The sequence below is a fragment of the Gossypium arboreum genome, chromosome 10 (genome assembly GCF_025698485.1).
Source record: "Gossypium arboreum isolate Shixiya-1 chromosome 10, ASM2569848v2, whole genome shotgun sequence".
NCBI classification, from domain to species: domain Eukaryota; kingdom Viridiplantae; phylum Streptophyta; class Magnoliopsida; order Malvales; family Malvaceae; genus Gossypium; species Gossypium arboreum.
This window is the reverse complement of record NC_069079.1, coordinates 100977104-100994499: the sequence shown is the minus strand read 5'-3', so window position 1 is coordinate 100994499 and position 17396 is coordinate 100977104. Positions and strand designations below refer to the sequence as shown.

General features: G+C 38.5%; 1 non-coding gene across 1 annotated transcript; it reads right to left on the bottom strand.

Annotated features, from left to right (window-relative positions):
• Window positions 1–12637: 12637 nt before the first annotated feature.
• On the bottom strand, window positions 12638–12744 carry LOC128282934 (small nucleolar RNA R71). The gene has a single exon (XR_008273284.1). It is a non-coding gene; the product is annotated as a small nucleolar RNA R71 (small nucleolar RNA).
• Window positions 12745–17396: the final 4652 nt, after the last annotated feature.

Below are 17396 nucleotides of genomic sequence, written 5' to 3'. Positions count from 1 at the left end.
TAAGTCATAAGCACTACTCTACCATCCAACATTAATAATCATTTTTTTGTTTCTTTCAAATCATAACAACTATGCTACAGTTTCTTAAATTCTTGGTTCGATCTCATGCCAAGTCCTTCAATTAATTCAATGCCAAGTCAGCCCAATCAATGTAGACCCATTTCCTCAAGTTTGGAACAACGATGCATTAGATAAACCTATGCATACACCGCACAACCTCAAATTCGATATTTAGTTAATAGCTCAATCACTTACCTCATTCATCACAATTTATACCAACAACCAAACGTTGCACACATAGTGCTTATTATGTTCGCACACATAGTGCCATAGTAAATCGCACACATAGTGCTATAGTAAATTGCACACATAGTGCCATAGTAAATCGCACACATAGTGCATTTGAGATTCCCTCATGCTTCAACCTCCCAATCGGCACACATAGTGCCACTTAATTTTTGCACACATTGTGCCCTATGTCAATTCATCATGGTAAAGCAATTTGCTAAATTCAAATTGTACATATGGTTATATTAACAAGTAGAAGAATCACTCCGAAAAATATCTATCCAAGGAGTTCTCACAACAAGTGCTTAAGGACTTACCTTGCGTTGAGTATAACGGTTCCGACCCAGCTACTCGATGTCCTTGGCTTTGCCCTTGCTTGTTTCTCCTTCTTTAACTTCTCGGGCTTAATAGATAAATAAACTAGTTTAATCATCTTGCTGTACATTTATAATTCAATTACACATGCATATGTATATTTGCATATTCGGCAACCCCTCTTACTAATTACCCATTTAGTCGATTATATACATGATTAAAGGTAACATCATGAATGGACATACTTATACATACCCGATTGTGCACCAAAAATTTGACTCAACATCACCTACATACTCACTTTGATGGCCGAATATATATATACATGTATAGTGTTATCTACAACATCATCTAAACACCTAAATTTTTCTCATGCACACTTGATCAACCTTTTTCCCAATCTAGCATAGCTTCACCTCCATTTGTGATATCATATAAATTTGCATGTTGCTACATTTCTTAAGTTCAACATCTCTATGCCCATTATAGCCACTCCCATAATCAAATTCTAAAAATCGGCAACATCCCCTTTCAACTATGTTAGCCGAATACTCCTCCCCTTCTTAGTCCCAACTTCGGCACCTCCAACAAAAAGGACTTAACATCTTCCCTTTCATGCTAACATAACAAGCAACTTAGTTCATCCATACAACTAACATGTTAATAGCATCAAGGTATCAACTAAAATTTTTAAGCTTCTTGTCAACTTCCAACTCTCCAACAACCCCAAATCCAACCTTGGGATAGATAGTATTTAGACCCATCACCCAAAGGTTGTGTAAACTTCCAAAAAAAATATCATTGAACATACCTTGATCTAAAGGACCACCTTGGCCGAATCTTGCTTCCTCTTCTTCCTCTAGTTACGACAATTGCAAAAGAAAGAAAACATGAGCACTCCTTCTTCCCTTCTTATTAAGCATTCAAACTCTCTCATTTTCATGCCACAAGAAGTGAAAGAAAATGATGAACATTTTTTCTTTCTTCCTCCCTCAACTCACGGCAATGGGGGTACACCCACACCATTCTCTTTTTTTTTATTACCCATGTTTCTTATTTTATTTTTTCTACATACCCACTAACTAAACATGTTTGCAACATGTTTCCACCCATAGCATTGCCGGCCATCATGCTTAAATTTGGGTAAATTGACATGCAAACCCACCTTTTTCACAACATGCACTTATAGGCCACCCTACATTTGCCTAGCACATTTCTAAATTTTCTCACATAAGTCCTATTTGACAAAATTCACTTATAATTAACAAAATTCAAACATGAAATTTTCACACATGCATATGTACATATAATGAGCATCAACTATGACAGTTAATTATTTTTATGACTCGGTTTAGTGGTCCCGAACCCACTTTCCGACTAGGGTCAATTTAGGCTGTTACAACTCTCCCCACATAAGGAATTTTCGTCCCGAAAATCTTACCAGTAAATAGGTTTGGGTAACGCTCTTTCATAGAGTTCTCGGGTTCCCAAGTAGCTTCTTCCATCCCGTGTTTGAGCCATAACACTTTTACTAACGGAACCCTTTTGTTTCGCAACTTCTTCACTTCACGAGCTAGGATACGAATCGGTTCTTCTTCATAACTCATATTGGTTTGAATTTCGACCTCTGATGGACTAATTACGTGTGACGGATCAGATCTATAACGTCGATGCATTGAAACATGGAAAACGTTGTGAATCCTTTCAAGTTCAGGGGGCAAAATCAAACGATACGCAACCGGACTGACTCGTTCGGATATCTCATATGGCCCGATGAACCTCGGACTCAATTTGCCCTTACGGCCAAATCTGAGTATCTTTTTCCAAGGTGAAACTTTAAGAAACACTTTGTCTCCCACCTGATACTCAATGTCTTTTCGCTTCAGATCCGCGTCACGATTTACGACGATCTGGCCGCCTTCGACTTTCACGGATTACCTTTACTTTTGTTCAGCATCTTTAATCAAATCAACTTCAAAATTTTACTTTTACCGAGCTCGGTCCAAAACAATGGTGTACGGCATTTACGACCGTACAAAGCCTCGTAAGGTGCCATCTTAATACTTGATTGAAAACTATTGTTGTGCGAATTCAATCAAAGGTAAATACCGCTCCCATGAACCACTAAACTCGAGGATGCAACATCTCAACATATCCTCAAGTATCTCGAATTATCCGCTCGGATTGACCATCGGTTTGGGGGTGAAAGCGGTCTGAAATGCAACTTGGTACCCAAAGCTTCTTGCAATTTCTTCCAAAATCGTAAGGTGAACCTCGGATCTCTATCCGACACGATAGAAATAGGTACCCGTGTAATCTCACAACTGAGAAACATACAATTCAGCTAATTTATCCATTGAAAAATCCAGACGCGGGGATAAAGTGAGCCGACTTAGTCAATCTATCAACAACGACCCAAATCGCATCTTTCTTACTTGCCGACACTGGCAACCCGGATACAAAATCCATCGTTACTCGATCCCATTTCCATTCAGGTATCATGATCGGTTAGAGTAGACCCGTAGGCACTTGATGTTCCGCCTTCACTTGCTGACATATTAAACACTTCGAAACAAAATCGGAGATGTCTCGTTTTATGCCATGCCACCAAAACCGACATTTCAAATCGTTGTACATCTTCGTACTCCCGGTGAATTGACATTCGGCTACAATGAGCTTCGCTCGTAATCATCGAAATGAGTTCTCAATTTCTTGGAACACACAAACGATTTCAACCTCAAACAATCGTCATCATCAACTTGAAACTCGATTCCACATTCAAACACATTCACCCGCTTTGCAACCAATTCATCATCGACTTTCGAGCTTCACGAATTTGACGAATCAACAAGGGTTTGGCCTTTAATTCGCCATTAGTACATTGTCGGATAGAATGCATAAGTGTACACTCATCGCATAGGGCAAACAAAGTGATTTACGACTTAAGGCATCCGCAACCACATTAGCCTTTCCGGGTGATAGTCAATGACAAGCTCATAATCTTTCAAAGAACTCGAGCCAACGTCTTTGTCGCAGATTCAAGTCTCTTTGAGTCATCAAATATTTGAGACTTTTGTGATCCGAATACACATGGCACTTCTCCCAAATAGGTAGTGTCGCCATATTTTCAAAGCGAATCGATGGCGGCTAGTTCGAGATCATAGGTCGGATAATTTTTCTCATGTGGCTTTAATTGTCTCGACGCATAGGCCACAACTTGACCTTCTTGCATCAATACGCAACTCAACCCAAGTAGGGAGGCGTCACTATAGATGACAAACTCTTTGCCCGATTCGGCCGCACTAAAATTGAGCTTCCACAAATAAGTTTTCATTGATCAAAACTTTTCGACATTTTTCCGTCCATTCAACTTAACATCTTTTGAAGTAGCTTCGTCATGGGTGTGGCTATCATCGAGAATCCTTTTACAAACCGTCGGTAGTAACCTGCAAGTCCCAAAAAGCTCAAACCTCAAGAATATTTCTGAGGCTTCCAGCTAAGTATGGCTGAAATTTTGCTCGGGTCGACTCGAATACCCGATCGAGATACCACATGACCCAAGAAGCTAACCTCTTAACCGTAACTCACACTTGCTGAACTTAGCATACAACCGCTATCCCGTAAAATTTGCAACACTAATCTCGGTGCTCGCATGTTCGGTCTCATCTCTCGAATAGACCAAGATGTCGCCAATGAACACAACTACGAACCGATCCAAATATGGTCTCAAGATCCGATTCATCAAATCCATAAATACCGCAGGGCATTAGTGAGCCCAAACGGCATCACTAAGAACTCGTAGTGACCATATCTCATTCTCAAGGCGCTTTGGGTATGTCCGAATCTCGAATTCAAGAATCGATAATAGCCCGATCTCAAATCTATTTTTGAGAACACCGAGGTTCCTTCAGTTGATCGAACAAATAATCGATACACAGTAGCGGATATTTGTTCTTTATTGTCACTTTATTGTCGACGATAGTCGATGCACAACCTCATGGTTCCGCCCTTCTTTTCACAAACAACACAGTGCACCCAAGGTGAAAAACTCAGGCGAGCAAAAGCTCTATCCACCAACTCTTGCAACCGAGCTTTCAACTCCTTTAATTCCGTTGGTGCCATACGATACGGAGCTATCAAAATCGGTGTGGTCCTGTACAAGCTCAATACCAAACTCTATCTCCGAACAGTGGCAAACCCAGTAATTCTTCTGAAAAACATCCGGTATTCACAAACCACCAAAGACAGATTCGGGTTTTATTTCTAACTCCTTATCATCAATTACATACGCAAGGTATGCTTCGCACCCTTTCTTACATATTTCGGGCCAACATTGATGATATTACACCGGCAACCCTTTAAGCCCGTAGACTCAACTCGGATCATCTTGTTATTTAGCACCTCAAATCCATAGTCTTGCTTTTGCAATTCACAACCGCATCATGCACGGTCAACCAATCTAAACCGAGGATAACATCAAATTCGTCAAACGGCAGCAAGATCAAGTCTGCGGAAAGCAGAACCTCAATTACTAGGGGCATTTCTTACACACTTTGTCGACAAGCACGTAATGACCCAAGGGATTTGACACCGAATTACGAACTCAAGAGACTCAATAGGTAAAGTCTTCTTCGATGCTAATGTTTCACATATATAAGAATGAGTAGAACCGTGGTCAATCAAAGCAATCACATTAGTATCAAAGAGAGTGAATGTACCAAAGGATAACATCGGGGAGGATGCCTCCTCTCGCACGGATGGCATATACCCTAGCAGAGTACGGTCTCAGATCGAACAACCGCATCGATGGCACCTCTCGACTACCACCCCTACCTCCCGAAATTCTCGGTGGTCTACCTCTAGTGTCATTCCACTAGGTCTTGCACCTTGCATCCTATTCTTCTCTTCAAGCTCCGTGCAATCTCTAATGAAGTGGTCCTTCGAACCGCATCCGTAATGAGCTCATTTAGTAGACTTACCCCAACATTCACCTATGTGTCTTCTCCCACATTGGGGGCATTCAGTTTCTCTTGACGGTTATTGCCCACACTAGCTACCAAAGTAGCTCGAGTCCGTCGATTGTCGTGCTCTAATGGAAATTCCCTTGATCGTCCTCGATTTATTAGTGTCCTCCCGAACTTCTTCACGGTAGAACGGAGCTTTACCCGTCGATCTTTTGCGATAGTCTCTAGCTTCAAATTCAGCCTTCTTCTTCTCCTTTCCAAGTTCCTCCGCCTTGCGTGCTCGTTCAACTAGTGTTACTAATTCTTTTATCTCCAAAATACCCACTAGTAGCTTTAAATCTTCATTCAATCCTTCTTCAAATCTCTTGCACATAGCAACCTCATCACCACACACTCCGGGCATACCGATCGAGTCTTACGAACTCATGTTCGATTCGACATCTTGTCATACGGCCTTGCTTGAGTTCCAAGAATTCCTTACGCTTTTGATCGATGAACTGTTGACTAATATATTTCTTTCAAATTCTATTTGAAAGAAATCCCAAGTAACTCGTTCGTTTGGGACTATGGAAATCAAAGTCCTCCACCAATAGTAAGTCGAGTCTCGCAACAAGGATATAGCACACTTTAGACATTCATCGGTGTGCATGATACCATCAAACACCGAATGGTGTTATCAAGCCGTAACTCTACTTCTTTCGGCATCATCAAGAACTATGGCATTGAACTCCTCACCCGCTTCCTAATCAAGTCTACGGTGGCTTACTCAACCTCACAGGTCGATGAATCGATGGCATTACGGGCTCTTGGGGTAGATTATTCAAATTCGAGAATTGTTGGACAGCCGGATTGGTTCGGGCATATTGCTCGACCCACTCATTCATCATGGTAAAGAAGGCTTGTTTAGCCCCTCACCTTGATTATTCGCAGATGACCGAGGTTTAACAGCGGCGTCCCTTGTGCGAGAGCAGCCGCTACACTTTCAACATCATCCGCCAAGGTTCTCTCTACACCGGATCCATTTACTAATCAAAACAAAAAAAAAAATTTTAACCGTCAAGTCATCACACATTTAAACATTAACATTAAGGCATGTATAGCTAGACTCATACGTGCTATGGTAGTCCTAGAACCGACTAAACCATAGCTCGATACCAATAAAATTATAGCATACATGCTCGAGTCCGCTTGCTGAATCGGACACGAGGGCTAACGGCTTAAACCATTCACTTTACAGTCCATTTTAAAATTTTTCCAGCGATCACTAATGCGTCCTTGCCACTTTAAAAATCATTGAGTTCCAAAACTCGAAAACCAGTTTTGTAATTTTTCCCTGAAACTAGACTCATATATACATCTACAAATTTTTTTCTAGAATTTTTGGTCGGGCCAATTAGTACAGTTTATTAGTTAAAGTCTCCACTGTTACAGGGTGCAACTACACTGACCTTCATGCATTACGACCTGGATATCTCCCTGTACAGGGATTCAATACTGATGCCGTTTGTTTCTATAGAAACTAGACCCAAATAGGAATCTATACATATATAGCATGACTCCTAATTATCTCTGGTTAATTCACAATGAATTTCCAAAGTCAAAACAGGGAATCCAGAAACCGTTCTGGCCCTGTTTCACGAAAATCTAATTATCTCGTAACATACAACTCACATGACCGTTTTGTTTCTTCCATATGAAAGTAGATTCATTAAGGTTAATTTACATAATTTATTCACTATTTAATTCCATTCCTAATATTTTTAGTGATTTTTCACATCCACCTCACTGCAGCTGTCAACCTCTGTCATTAAGGTAGATTTTACCTACTTCATAATTTCCTTGATTCAACTAGCCCTTTTTAACATACATGGCACAAAAGATAATCACGATTAACCATTCCAAGGGCTAATCGATTCCAAACATTACCACATCTCTTAATGAACAACATACAAAATGATCATGATACCATGCCAAGGTGCATACAAGCCATTTTCGCATGGCTAAAAGTTTACATACCAAATTTTCAACAAAACATATTAGCCTATACATGCCAAAATGCTCTCCTAGACCCACTAAGAAGAAAGTATCAAAAGTTGCTAGCGGTGTGATGACTTTGACGACGGTCTCGAGCACACCAAAATGGATCAAGAACCTAGGTAAGCAACAAACAAGCACACCAAATGAGTACATAACTCAAGAAGTCATAAGCACTACTCTACCATCCAACATTAATAATCATTTTTTGTTTCTTTAAAATCATAACAACTATGCTACAGTTTCTTAAATTCTTGGTTCGATCTCATGCCAAGTCCTTCAATTAATTCAATGCCAAGTCAGCCCAATCAATGTAGACCCATTTCCTCAAGTTTGGAACAACGATGCACTAGATAAATCTATGCATACACCGCACAACCTCAAATTCGATATTTAGTTAATAGCTCAATCACTTACGTCATTCATCACAATTTATACCAACAACCAAACGTTGCACACATAGTGCTTATTATGTTCGCACACATAGTGCTATAGTAAATCGCACACATAGTGCCATAGTAAATCGCACACATAGTGCATTTGAGATTCCCTCATGCTTCAACCTCCCAATCGGCACACATAGTGCCACTTAATTTTTGCACACATTGTGCCCTATGTCAATTCATCATGGTAAAGCAATTTGCTAAATTCAAATTGTACATATGGTCATATTAACAAGTAGGAGAATCACTCAAAAAATATCTATCCAAGGAGTTCTCACAACAAGTGCTTAGGACTTACCTTGCGTTGAGTATAACAGTTCCGACCCGGCTACTCGATGTCCTTGGCTTTGCCCTTGCTTGTTTCTCCTTCTTTAACTTCTCGAGCTTAATAGATAAATAAACTAGTTTAATCATCTTGCTGTACATTTATAATTCAATTACACATGCATATGTATATTTGCATATTCGCAACCCTCTTACTAATTACCCATTTAGTCGATTATATACATGATTAAAGGTAACATCATGAATGGGCATACTTATATATATATATACATACCCGATTGTGCACCAAAATTTGACTCAACATCACCTACATACTCACTTTGATGGTAGAATATATATATACATGTATAGTGTTATCTACAACATCATCTAAACACCTAAATTTTCTCATGCACACTTGATCAACCTTTTTCCCAATCTAGCATAGCTTCACCTCCATTTGTGATATCATATAAATTTGCATGTTGCTACATTTCTTAAGTTCAACATCTCTATGCCCATTATAGCCACTCCCATAATCAAATTCTAAAATCGGCAACATCCCTTTCAACTATGTTAGCCGAATACTCCTCCCTTCTTAGTCCCAACTTCGCACCTCCAACAAAAGGACTTAACATCTTCCCTTTCATGCTAACATAACAAGCAACTTAGTTCATCCATACAACTAACATGTTAATAGCATCAAGGTATCAACTAAAATTTTTAAGCTTCTTGTCAACTTCCAACTCTCCAACAACCCCAAATCCAACCTTGGGATAGATAGTATTTAGACCCATCACCCAAAGGTTGTGTAAACTTCAAAAAAATATCATTGAACATACCTTGATCTAAAGGACCACCTTGGCGAATCTTGCTTCCTCTTCTTCCTCTAGTTACGACAATTGCAAAAGAAAGAAAACATGAGCACTCCATCTTCCCTCCTTATTAAGCATTCAAACTCTCTCATTTTCATGCCACAAGAAGTGAAAGAAAATGATGAACATTTTTTCTTTCTTCCTCCCTCAACTCACGGCAATGGGGGTACACCCACACCATTCTCTTTTTTTTTTTATTACCCATGTTTCTTATTTTATTTTTTCTACATACCCACTAACTAAACATGTTTGCAACATGTTTCCACCCATAGCATGGCCGGCCATCATGCTTAAATTTGGGTAAATTGACATGCAAACCCACCTTTTTTCACAACATGCACTTATAGGCCACCCTACATTTGCCTAGCACATTTCTAAATTTTCTCACATAAGTCCTATTTGACAAAATTCACTTATAATTAACAAAATTCAAACATGAAATTTTCACACATGCATATGTACATATAATGAGCATCAACTATGACAGTTAATTATTTTTATGACTCGGTTTAGTGGTCCCGAACCCACTTTCCGACTAGGGTCAATTTAGGGCTGTTACAGTAGGTGCAAAGTAAAAAGGGTGAGAAATAAGGCTTAGAAAGTGGCCTTATGCTGTCGACACGGGCAGACACACGAGCATGTGTCTCAACCGTGTGAGACACAACGACCATACACACAAGCATATGGTTTGGTCGTGTGTCTATTGCATCTTAAAAATTGAGAAATAGAATGCTCAGAATTGGTCACATGGGCAGAGACACGGGTGTGTGTCTCAGCTGTGTGAGTCACACGGCCTAGCACACGGGCGTGTGACATGGCCGTGTGAATTCTGCACCTAGTTTTTGAAAATTAAATTGTCCACACGGCCTTACACAAGGCTATGTGGATAACCGTGTGGCCTAAGTCAGAGAGTTACATGAGTAAGGACACGGGCTGGGACACGGCCGTGTGTGGAAATACGAAAATATTCACACTTTTTCATGCCTTTTTTAACTGAATTTCATGTAAGTTCGATAAAATTATTGTCAAAAAATATATAATTATTATAAAATAATAATTTTTTACTTCAATTATTAACATAATGAATTTTAATTAATTTTACAAGTAATTTTGATTATTTTTGATAGATTAAAAACGGCTCGGCAGACACTGCTAGCAGCGCAAAACCGATAAACAATTTTGAAGCATCAAGGCGAATTAATTTTTCAGCCTAAGACGGTCCAAATTATATGCATTAATTCATAATATAATTAATTTTAATTTATATCCAATTGAATTTTGAGTTATATAAATTATTATTAATTTTTTATGAAAAGTTGCCCAGTTGAGCTGAACTGAAAAATTGAATTGACCGAGTATTGGGCAACCCAAAACTATCCCACATGCTGACCTAATCACTTTCTTGGCTGATTAATTAGCTTGCAAAATGGACCTTGAAGAATTTTTCAAATTGCAAACAAACCCCTCCACTATTTGTGCCTTTCTAGATTTGCCCCTACCTTAATATAGCAAGTTTGAAAACTTCAAACTTGCCACATGTGTGGCCGACCATGGGAGGGCTATTTGGCCTCTAATTTTGGCTATTTTTAGCAGACTGCTAAACATATAAAAACCCTCATTGGCTGTTCATTTGAAACACACCTCAATATTCTCATCTCTTCTTTTATCTCTCAATTTTCTCTCTTCATTTCCCATCCATTTTTCTTTATCCTCTTGTCTATTTCACCTATTGAAAAAGAGTCATTCATCCACCATTTGGAGCAGTATTAAAGTGTTCATAGCAACCTCAGTTCAACAAGAACAAGTGGAGAAGGAGGAGTGGAGCAAACCAGTCAAGCCACGGAGAAACACCAGATTTGATTCTTGTTTCCTATCCTTTTACTTTTTGTTGTTGTTATGATGAACATGTGTATGAATATTTGTGATATTCAAATGTTTAATTTAATTGATATGGCTTAAATTTAATTCATGTTAGGTTGATTGCATTTCATCTACTTAATTTATTAAAATTGTGTTTGTGTTGTTATAGGCCTCGATAAGATGTTTGATTAAGTAAAACCATGACTAAGTTATTCTTGCATTACAATTGTAAGGTAACTAATGAATTAATTATTTAAGTGGATTGAAATTGTAATTAATTGACACGATACTTAATCAGTGCACCTTTAATCATCTAAGGTAGCCAAGGGTTAAATTCTAATGATACATTTGCCTTGCATAACTTGCAAGATTATTGTGACAAAATTGTTTCAAGGTAGAAATACATTGTTACCTCACGTAGTCTTTTATGTGCTTATGAAATTGAATTACTTGTTTGAATTGACATAGAGATATGTACAAGAGATTATTTTAATTTCATAAGTATGTATGTGCATAAACACATTTTCTTATTAAAATCTGTTTAATTGGTTGAATTGACATAGAGATATAGTCAAGAGATAAATGGATTTTGGTAGGTAATTATGTTCATAAGTTAGCAAATAATCGAGTTGCCGTGAATTTATTCGTAACAAAATAAACATGAGTTTAATAATTCTAAGTTAAGAAATGTAATTGATCTAACACAATTATGTCATCTTGATTAAAATCATCTTTTGAAATCGTGCATTGGAACTTTATTTTATTTTATTTATTTTACTTTGTTTTCTAGTTTTTAATCACCTCTTCAAAATAAAATATTTTTCTTCACCAAAGTGTTTTAAATTGCATTTATAAATAATTCTTTCCACAGTCTTTGTGGGTATGATAACTTGACACTTGCACATTTCCATCGTTTCAAGTTTTTGGCACCGTTGCCGGGGACTATTTTAAAAAGTCATTATTTGTGAATTTGTTAGTTTTGCATTTAGGTTTATTTTTCTGTTCAATTTTAACTAAATTAATTTTTCTGTGATTATTTCAGGTGTTTATGAGTATTGACCGAATTATCGATTTACTCCCTGTAGACCCTGAGATAGAAAGAACTTTTTGACAGCGAAAAAGACAAGCAAGTCAGAGAAGGACTGAAGAGATGAGCCTTGAAATTTTGAATCAAGGAAATGGAGCAGACCCTGCTCAAAATCCTATCCTTATTGCTGATGATAGGGATCGAGATTTAAGACAGTATGCTGTGCCAATGTTTCATGATCTTAATCCGGGTATTCAGAGACCCAAAATCGAGGCACAACAGTTTGGGCTAAAGCCAGTCATGGTCCAGTTGCTTCAAATAGTGGGCCAATTCTGTGGAATACCTACCGAAGATCCTCATCTTCACTTAAGACTATTTATGGAGGTGAGTGATTCTTTCAAGTTAGCCGGAGTACCCGAAGATGCATTACGTTTGAAGCTATTCCCATATTCGTTAAGGGACAGAGCTCAAGCCTAGTTGAACTCATTGCCACTAAATTCAATTACCACATGGTAAGAGTTAGCAGAAAGATTCCTCATGAAGTATTTCCCACCCAGCAAGAATGCTAAGTTGAGGAACGAGATCACTACTTTCCAACAAATGGATGTTGAGTCCTTGTATGAGGCATGGGAAAGGTACAAAGAATTATTATGGAAGTGCCCTCATCATGGAATCCCACATTGAATCCAACTTGAGACATTTTAGAATGGTCTCAATGCACACATAAGGATGGTAGTGGATGCTTCTGTTAATGGTGCTCTCCTTTCTAAGTCTTATAATGAGGCTTATGAAATCATTAAGAGGATTGCTAGCAACAATTGTCAATGGCCAACCAATCGAGCAGCTTTAGGCAGATGAGTCGCGGGAATACATGAAGTGGATGCTCTCACTTCACTCGCATCTCAATTATCATCAATATCATCAATGTTTAAAAATTTTACAGCTAATGGGTTTAATAATTTTGCAGCTCAGCCACCGAATCAAGTTGAAAATGTAGACTGTGTCTATTGTGAAGAAGGACATTTGTTCGAAGAATGTCCATTGAACCTAGAATCCGTGTATTACATGGGTAACCAGAACAAAAATCGAGGAAGACAAGGACTATAATCCAATTTCTATAACCTGTCGTGTAGAAACCACCCGAATTTTTCCTGGAGTAACCAAGGAGCAGGAACCAGTAACATTTACGCCCAACCTGGACCGACCTAGCCACCTGGTTTTCCCTAAAAAGTTTAGAAACCAAACCAAGTTGAACCGTCCAATAGCTTAGAGAATCTATTGAAGGCTTACATGGAAAAAAATGATGCCATTCTAAGGAATTTGGAGAATCAAGTAGGCTAGCTTGCAACTGAACTCAGGAACTGACCACAAGGTACTTTACTTAGTGATACGAAGAATCCGAGGAATTCGGGGAAGGAGCATTGTAAAGCATTGACATTGAGGAGTGGAAAGACATTAGAACCCAACACTATCGAAGTTGAAAAGGAGCCAGTTGATGCTCAAGACTTAGAGGAAGTTCAACTGAGTGTTGAAATTTTAATTTCACTGGAATCATAATTTGTAAAATCCGACAAGGTAACTTCAAAACTAATTAATTCTGATCAACTAACAACTTCGTTAGATGTAGAATTGCCACAAAAGACAAATCAACCAGTTCTAGTAAAGAAGCCACCACCACCCTACCCTCAAAGAATTCAGAAGCAGAAGCAGGAAATTCAATTCAATAAGTTCCTAGATGTACTCAAGCAACTTTATATCAACATCTCGCTGGTTGAAGCACTTGAAAAAATGCCAAACTATGTCAAATTCATGAAGGATATCCTGTCAAAAAAATAAAGACTTGAAGAATTTGAGATGGTAGCCTTGACGAAGGAATGCAGTGCATATCTTCAAGACAAACTACCCCTAAAGTTGAAGGATCCTGGATGTTTTACCATACCTTGCAACATTAGAGCAACATATTGTGGTAAGGCATTATGTCACTTGGGTGCGAGTATAAACTTGATGCCTATGTCAATATTTAGGAAGTTGGGAATAGGTGACATTAGACATACTACGATTACACTTCAATTAACAGATCGATCCTTAGCACATCTAGAAGGAAAAATTGAGGACGTATTGGTACATGTAGACAAATTTATTTTTCCTGCTGACTTTGTGGTTCTAGACTTTGAAGTGGACAATGAAGTGTCAATAATCCTCAAAAGGCCTTTCCTAGCAACTAGAAGGATCCTTATTGATGTGCAGAAGGACGAGCTTACTATGCGTATTCAGGATGATCAGGTAACATTTAATGTTTTAACTCTATGCGATTTTCTGACACAATTGATGATTGTTCTGCAGTGTCCGATTTAGAGGATTTAATCATGGAAAAGGAACTCAACTATGTTGGGGACCCATTGGAACATATTTTGACATTAGACCCTCCAAATGATGAAGAGGATGATGAATACTTAGCTTTGCTAGAAGCAAATCAAAGGGGATTTAATCCGCAATCCTGTTTAGAATCTTTGGAGTTAGAGAATAGGGATTATGCCCAATCAAAAGCGTCAATTGAGGAGCCACCTAAATTAGAACTCAAAGTACTTCCTTCACATTTAAAATATGTTTATTTAGATAACACTTCTACTCTGCCTGTGATTGTTTTAGCAGAATTAACTATTAAGTAAGAAGAGAAACTCATCCTAGTATTGAAACAATTCAAGAAGGCTATCAGATGGACCATATCTGATATTGCAGCATTAGTCCATCTGTATGCATGCACAAGATTATCCTGGAAGATGGTGAAAAAGGGACGATTGATGGACAGTGAAGATTGAACCCCATCATGAAAAAGGAAATCATTAAGTGGTTAGATATGGGTATAATTTACCCCATCTCAGACAGTTCATGGGTAAGTCCGGTCCAGTGCGTACCAAAGAAAGGAGGTATTACGGTCGTTGAAAATGAGAATAACGAGTTGATATCGACTAGAACAGTTGCAGGATGAAGAATTTGCATCGATTACCAGAAGTTGAACAAGGCGACTAGAAAAGATCACTTTCCTTTGCCCTTTTTGGACTAGATGCTGGATAGACTCGCGGGGCGACACTATTACTATTTTATTGATGGATACTCGAGGTATAACCAGATTATAGTAGCACCAGAAGATCAACACAAGACAACATTCACTTGCCCATACGGTACATTTGCATTTAGACACATGCCAATTGGTTTATGTAATGCACCTGCTACATTTCAAAGATGTATGATGTCTATTTTTACTGATATGGTTGATAAATACTTGGAAGTCTTTATGGATGATTTTTCAATATTTGGAGATACATATGATGATTGCCTAGCCAATCTATCCAAGGTACTAAGGTGATACGAAGAAACAAACCTTGTACTCAACTGGAAAAAGTGTCATTTCATGGTACGAGAAGGTATTCTTCTAGGGCATTGGATAACGAGACATGGAATCGAGGTAAATAAAGAAAAGGTAGACGCTATTGAGAAAATCCCACATCCAATAATTGTAAAGGGTGTTTGGAGCTTTTTGGGCCACGCCGATTTCTATTGAAGATTTATCAATGACTTATCCAAAATTGCTAAACCCTTATGCAATTTTTTGGAGAAGGACATGACATTAAAATTTAATGAGAAGCGCTTTAGAGCTTTCAACGATTTGAAGAGTCAGTTAGTTTTGGCACCCATAATCATCACACCAGACTGGGATTTACCATTTGAATTGATGTGTGACGCAAGTGTCTTCACGATAGGAGCTGTCATGGGCTAGCGAAGGAACAAAGTTTTTCATCCCATCTACTACGCAAGTCGGACTCTGACAGGAGCTCAACTAAATTACACGGTAACAAAGAAAGAGTTACTCACTATTATGTTTGCTTTTGACAAGTTTCGATCTTATCTTGTAGGTACCAAAGTGACTGTCTATATGGCGCACTCAATAATTAAGTACTTTCTTGCCAAGAAAGACATTAAACTGAGACTCATCTAATGGGTACTTCTACTTCAAGAGTTCGATCTAGAAATTTAAGATCGAAAAGGAGTAGAAAACCAAGTAGCAGACCACTTGTCCAGATTGGAGCCGTAAGAAGGGAATTCTCCTTTTATACCATTTCAAGAGACATTACCAGATGAACACATATTGAAGGTAATCATGTCCATAATACCTCTTGGTTTGCTGATATTGCTAACTATTTAGCTTGTGGTTTGGTGTCGATTGATAAGACATATCTCAAAAGAAAAAGTTTATTCACGATGTGAAGTACTATTTCTAAGAAGAACCATATTTGTTTAAAAAGTGTGCAGATCAAATGATCAAGAGATACGTGGCAGAAGATGAAGTACATAAGATTCTATACCATTGCCACTCAGATCCAAGTGGGGGACACTTTGGAGGCATACGTACTACGCCCAAGGTATTGCAAGCTAGACTCTCTTGGCCAATACTATTCAAAGACGCATATGCTTACGTGAAGAGTTGTGATCGATGTCAAAGGGTTGGAAATGTCACCAACAGAAATGAGATGCCTCGAACAAACGTCATTGAGGTAGAATTATTCGATGTTTGGGGTATTGACTTTCTCGATCCTTTCCCTCCAGCTTTTGGTCACAAGTACATGTTGGTAGCACTAGATATGTGTCTAAGTGGGTTGAGGATGAGGCATCTCCGACAAACGATGCTAAGGTTGTGATGAAGTTTTTACAAAAGCATGTGTTCACAAGGTTTGGAACCCCAATAGCCATCATCAGTGATGAAGGGTCCCATTTTGTGAACAAGTGGTTGAAATGGTTACTTGACAAACATGGTGTGAAGCACAAGGTTGCCACATCTTACCACCCGCAGACAAATGAACAAGCTAAACTGGCAAATAAAGAAACAAGGGCATACTTGAGAAGGTAGTTTGCTCGAGCCGACGAGATTGTCTAATAGACTGGATGATGCTTTATGGGCCTACGGGACGGCATACAAGACACCTTTAGGGATGTCACCCTATAGGTTGGTCTTTGGGAAATATTGTCATCTGCCCTTGGAGTTAGAGCACAACGCTTATTGGGCTCTTCAACAACTCAACTTGGATATTAAGCTTGCTAAAGAGAAACGGATGCTACAGCTCAACGATTAGAAGAATTCCGATTGTTCTCATACGAAAATGTTAAATTAGTCAAGGAAAGACTTAAGAAATGGCATGACAAGCACATTCGAGCTCGAGAATTTGAAGCAGGTCAGTAAGTCTTGTTATTCAATTCCAAATTAAGATTCTTTCCAGGTAAGTTAAAATCACGTTGGTCCAGCCCATTTACAATTTACCGAGTTTATCCA